Here is a 6,355-nt window from a genome sequence, read left to right on the forward strand (position 1 = left end):
GCCAGCCTCTTCCAGGAAAGAATATGGGCTTTGGAACTGGTCAGATCTGGATTCAAATCCTACAGCCTCCAAGCTCTGCAACCTTAGGCACATGGCTTAATCTCTCTGAGCCTCATATTTTTCATCTCTAATATGGGATTGATATTACTATCCACCTCAATAAAAAAATTTTGTTGAGTACTTTCTATGAATCAATCTGTACTAGGGGATGCAGCTGTAAATAAGACGTGGTCCCAGCTCTCCTGGGGCTTGAGTCTAATAGGGGAAACAATAACAAACCAAAAAAATTAAGGCTGTTTCTGATTGTGGCGGTAGGTGCTATAAAGAGAATGACACGTGACTGACTGGGGTGGGATTGGGAGTAACTCAGTTAAGTGAGGGGCCAGGGAGAGTGACATTTGGGCTGAAGAGGTCATGTTTGAGTGAGTCCGAGAGGATAAGTAAAAGCCAGCTCTGGGAAGCCCTAAAGGAAAAGCACTTCAGGTGGAGAGGACAGCAAGAGCAAAGGTCTGGGGGCTGGAATGGACTGGGCTTGTTTAAGGAGAAGGAGGTCAGTGTGGCTGGAGCATAGTCAAGGTGGAGAGTGGGGGTGATGAGGTCAAAGAAGAGGCAACACTTAAAGCTGAATTCACTTGTGATCCAGCAGTTCCATTCTTAGTATAGACCCTCAAGACAATCTTGTAAATGTGCCCAGGAGGCATGCACAAGAATGTTCTAGGCAGCCCTGTCCCCAAACCTCCAGCACAACTCAAGTATCCATCAAGGAGAATGAGTGGATATGTGGAGTATATTCAGAGGATGGAGTATTAATCAGCAGTCAGAAAGAATGAATCACTGTGACATGCCACAATGTACAAAATTCCTAGGAATGTAAATTAAGCGGAAAAAAAAAAAAAAGGTCCTGGATAATTAAATGCAGTTTACTACCCCTTTTTATAGAGTTGAAAACAACTAAAAATTTAAAGTATACTTTTTAAAGAATACAAGTAGGTGAATATAACTGCACACAAAAGCAAGCAGAGACATGATGGACACAGGATTCTGGGTGATGCTTGTTTCAAGTCTGTGGTGGGGACGAGGATGACAAGTTAGATGTTGCGAGAGGTTCCAGCTTTGCTTTAATAGTTTTTGGTTTTGTTTTGGGTTTACTGAAGGTTAATTTATATAACAAAATTTGCCAATTTTGACTGTAAAATGAAGAACTTTTGACAAACATATACAGTTATGTAACCACTGTATCCACCACAATCATGATACAGAATATTTTCATTTTTAAAAAAATCCTTAACCAAGGCTATATTTATTGATTTTAGAGAGAGAGGAAGGGAGAAAGAGAGAGAGAGAAACATAAATCTGTTGTTTCCTATACACACCCCCGACAGGGATCAAACCTGCAACCTAGGTATGTGCACTAACTGGGAATCAAACCCACAATCTTTTTTTTTTTTTTTTATCCTCACCTGAGGACATTTTTTCCAGTTTTTGTTCAGATAGAGTGGAGGGAGAGAGAGAGAGAGAGACATCGACGTGAAAGGGACACATCGAGTGGCTGCCACCCACACGACCCAACCAGGGCCAGGAACACACAGCAACCGAGGTACATGCCTTTAGCGGGAACTGAACCTGGGTCTCTCTGGACCACAGGCCAATGCTCTAACCGCTGAGCCAAACGGGCCAGGGCCAGGGCCAAACCCACAACCTTTTTAAAAAATATATGTTTTTATTGATTTTTTTTTTTTTTTTTTAGAGAGAGAGAGAAGGGACAGAGAGAGAAATATCAATAGGCTGCCTCCTGCATGCACCCAACTGGGGATCGAACCAGAAACCCGAGTATGTGCCCTGACCGGGAATCGAACCAGGACCTCTTAGTCCATGACTCAATTCACTGAGCCACTTCGACTGGGCAAACTCATAACCTTTTCGGTGTATGGGACGACACTTCAACCAATGGAGCCACCCAGCCAGGACAGAACATTTTCATTACTCTTAAATTTTCCTCCTGCCTGGTTTCACGCTGTCTCACCCTCACACCTGGCTGTGGCAACCAGTGATCTGCTTTCTGTCACTACAGTCTTGCCTTTTCTGGAATCTTTACTACAAATGGAAGATACAGCCCTGGCCAGTTTGGCTCAGCGGTTGGAGCGTCGGCCTGCGGTCTGGAGAGACCCGGGTTCGGTTTCCGCTAAGGGCATGTGCCTCGGTTGCAGTTTGTCCCCAACCCTGGTTGGTCGTGAGGGTGGCAGCCACTCGATGTGTCCCTTCACATCGATGTTTCTCTCTCCCTCTCTTCCTCTCTCTCGCTCCCACTCTATCTGAACAAAAAATGGAAAAATGTCCTCGGGTGAGGATTACAAAAAGAATAATAATAACAAATGGAAGATACAGTCTGTATCTTTTGTATTGGGGTGTCTTTTACTTAGCATAATGCTTTTGAGATTCATCTGTGTCATATGTCAGATGTGGTTTTGAAGGTGCTACCTACATTATTTAAAATAACTATATGTCTAACTAAATGAAAGTGGCCCGTGAGTAAACTAATGATACCTGAAACAATGACGAGAGTGTGTCGTGGACTGAGGATTATGATCTATCCAGTTCTATTACCTGAAAGACAGAAAGACGGAATAAGAAGAAGAGAGAAAGAGGTGGTGAAGGGCAGACCTGTAGTGTTTCTTTGAAGGTCAGGTAATAAGCAGTTGGGTCTTTATTCTAAGCATAAGGAGAAAGCAGGCGGCGGAGGTGGGGGAGCACAGGCAGGGAAGTGAGTAAGTAGGGGAAGGACCTGGGATCTCATATACTTTCAAAAAAATGTCTTCCTGGGTCCTGCGTGAAGGGTTGTGTGTGAGAGAGAGGGGGACTAGCTGGAGGTATTTCAGGAGTGGGGCAAAATGTGAGTGGGGGCAGGGCTTGTCCTTGGGCAGTAGAGAGGGAAACAGATAGGGGTGGGATCCGGGCATATATTGGAGATAGAGCAATACCTGATATCACCTCTGTGAAGTGTGAAGCCAAGTGCCTGGCACAAAGGCGGTGAAATTAGTTCAATGAATCCACAGAAAAGAAACAGCCACCCAGCCCAGGGCCAACATGTTACAGGTGCTCAATAAATGTTTGCTAAATAAGGCAAACTGGCTCTGCAGACTTTTCTGAGTCACCCCTCAACACTCAGTGCTCCAAGAATGGCCAGATCCTTCCTGTTAGTGTAGAGCGTTAGTGTAGAGCCCTCCTCCATGGCTGCTACGTTCTGGAAGCTCCTTCTGGGAGGAGGGCAATGCTTAGCTGCTTTAGATGGGTCCCTAATGGTGGACTGTCAGGCATCAGCTGGGCAGATTTTCTCTCGGAAGTGCAACCCCTCCCATTGCACCCTCAGTGATGTCTGCCACCCCAGTAGCCTGAGTTTGTGGAAAATGTGTGGACACACATGAGCAGCTGTGGAAATCCTTCAAACTGATAAAAATAGCTGTGCCCTCCCTTACCACCTGTTCCCCATGGGCCTGGACATGTTTGTTTGCTCAGCTTTAAAGTCAGAGTCATTTCTCAGACCCTGAGCTCAGGAAGAAAGGGGGAGGGACGAGGGGGCAGGTGGGGAGCAGGAGGGGCAGGTCCTACACTCCCAGATCACTAAAGAATGGTGAAACAGAGCCTAAAATGACCTAATGATCTAATCCAGCCCTTCTGTCTGACAGGGAAATGAGGGCCCCTGGTTTGTCACCGCCTGGCCTGGCAGAGAGTACCCACTGCCACTCTCCAACTTCACACGATAAACTGTCCCAGCCTTTATCCAGGTAGCCTTGAACAGACAGACATGTGGCCACCTTGGCCCTCTGTCCCCCAGGACGACTGTCCTATCACAATCCGTCAGGTATCACACCTCCAGTCCTTGTGCACACATTGCCGGCTGCACTGCTGACTTACCCTCTGGGGGAGTTTCTGGCTTAGGAGCAGATGGAGTAAATCCCTGAAGGTGAACCTCTTCCCAACCCCTGGAAAGAGGAGCTGGCCAGGGAAGCTGGAGGGACCAGCCCCACCGTAGGCCTCAGCCTGAAGCACAGCAAGCCACATCCTGAGTGGGCAGTGGAAGTCCACGTGGAGAGGGTATGGGGAATTAGGAGGTAGGTGTGGGGAGGGGAGGCAAGGTGGGGTGGCTGGGGAGACTTTTTCTTGGGGAGTTCCATTATTCCTAGTTCCCATCCGATGGGAAGTTCCACGAGGACAAAACTTCCTCTTATTCGCCTTTGAATTCTCGGTGCCTAGAAGGGGCCTGGCACACAGTGGGTACTGAATGATATACCCATGGCATTTAAAGAGTCAACGACTCTTTCTATAGCTGCCTGCCTCTTTCTACCCTGAAAGTGCAGTTGACCCTGACGTTCATAAAGAGCACATCTGGAGGCTGGGACTCTGTGTGTCGGGAGAAGCTCAGCAGCAGCCTTGGGGTGGTGGTTTGGAAGAGCAGCATTGTAAAGGGTATTAACAGATGTTCTATGACAAACGGACCCACGGGAATAGAGCCCCATGAGGCAGGGGGTTTTGTCTGCTTTGTTCACAGTTGTGGCCCCAGGTCTCGGAACAGAACCCAGTGGGCACACAGTAAAGAATCAAAGATCAAATGGGATTGGAAAATACAAGATTAAACAACGTTCAGATTCTTTCCTGCCGGACTTCTCGGAGCCAATGTTCGCAGTGAATCATATACAGTGATGTTAAGTCCAGAACTCTCTGGTGCCTCATTGCCCTGGAGTCCCTCACTGCCAGCCCCATCCATCGTAGCTGGGACAGCCTCAGGGATGGGGGAGGAGGCCCAGGGTCAAACAATTGCCCCATCTGCCCTGCAATGGCACTGAGAAGCCACCAAGAGACCCAGAGCTGGGACCACATGCAGGTGGCTCTTGTCCCAAGGAAGCTATTGCCTCAGCTGGGACCTGAGAGAATTGTTGGTCCATGGTGCTGGGAGGGATGAGGAGCAGGGACAGCCTTTTTCCCACAGCTAGTGCCATGTCTGCCTGGGCCTGAGCAAGGTGGGATGGGGATACTCCGAGGGATGGTGGCGAAGGAGGTGTGAAGCCCCCCTTATTCCTCTGCCCTCCTGGCACATACACATTCAACAAATATTTGTTGAACATCTACTTGATTCCGGGCATTGTCCTGGTCAGCAGGGATCCTTCTGCAAAATGACAAGTGCTCCTGAGCTCACAGCCAGCAGGAGACTGAGCAGCAGGAACTCAGTGTCAGTCCGCCGGGTGCTCTCCATCTGCTCTCCACACAGCTCCACCCTGCCCCACTGGCCGACCTGATGGACAGCATCACTGGGCTCCTTTGTCCTCTGGGTTTGGTCCAGCGAATGGAAGGTGCCAGAATAAGACTGGAGGACAGGAAGAGAACAGTATCTGCTCCCCAGCCCCCTCCCTGCTGGGCCTCAGGTTTGCAATGACTTCGACCCTCCATCAAAGAAAGGTCCTGGTTCCATTAACTTCCTCCTCCCTCTGCCCCTTTGGGCCTGGCCTGGTATCAGCTCCCTATTGTTGCTAGTCATGGGATGCTTCACCATCCCTTGTTAATTTCTCCAACCCTGTCTGTATTTTGTTAAACATTCCTCAATTACCCACTGAGTTGACATCTGTTCCCCTTGGGGACCTTGACTGATGACACGTGTTTGGATTAATGTAATAGAGACCTCCAAATAATAGTGCATAAAATAAGATAACAATTTATTTCCCTCTAAATTCAAAGTCCAAGCTGGCATTGCAGCTTTGCTCCGTGAAATCCATCTCTAGGGTATGCCCTCACCTGCAAGCCATGTGTTATGGGTTCAGTTGTGTGTCCCCCCCGATTCAATTTGTATGTTGAAGTTCTAACTCCAGAACCTCAAAATGTGATCTTATTTGGACGTAGGGTCATTGCAGATGTAATTAATTAAGATGAGGTCATTAGTGTGGGCCCTAATCCCATATGACCAGGGTCCTTACCAAAAGGGGAACTTTGGATACAGAGAGAAACACTGAGAGGGAAGATGGCCAAGGACAAGCCGAGGAGAGGGGCCTGGAACATAGCCTCCCTCACAGCCCTTGGAAGAAACAACCCTGCTGACACCTACATTTCAGACTTCTAGCCTCTAAGCTGTGAAAGAATACATTTCTGTTGTTTCAACAACCCAGTCTGTGGCCCTAGGAAACACACAGCACAGCGAGGGCTCCTATACTACGCCCACATTCCAGACAGAGAATGGCAAAGAGCAGGCATGTACTTTACCTTTGCGCACCCAGCCTGGAATTTGTATTCATCTCTCTGTCGGTGATCAGAAGTCAGCTCAGTCTGCCTTACAGCCAGCCCAAATTCAATCTTTCCTACACGTTTGTGC

This window comes from Molossus molossus, unplaced genomic scaffold (genome assembly GCF_014108415.1).
Source record: "Molossus molossus isolate mMolMol1 unplaced genomic scaffold, mMolMol1.p scaffold_m16_p_12, whole genome shotgun sequence".
NCBI classification, from domain to species: domain Eukaryota; kingdom Metazoa; phylum Chordata; class Mammalia; order Chiroptera; family Molossidae; genus Molossus; species Molossus molossus.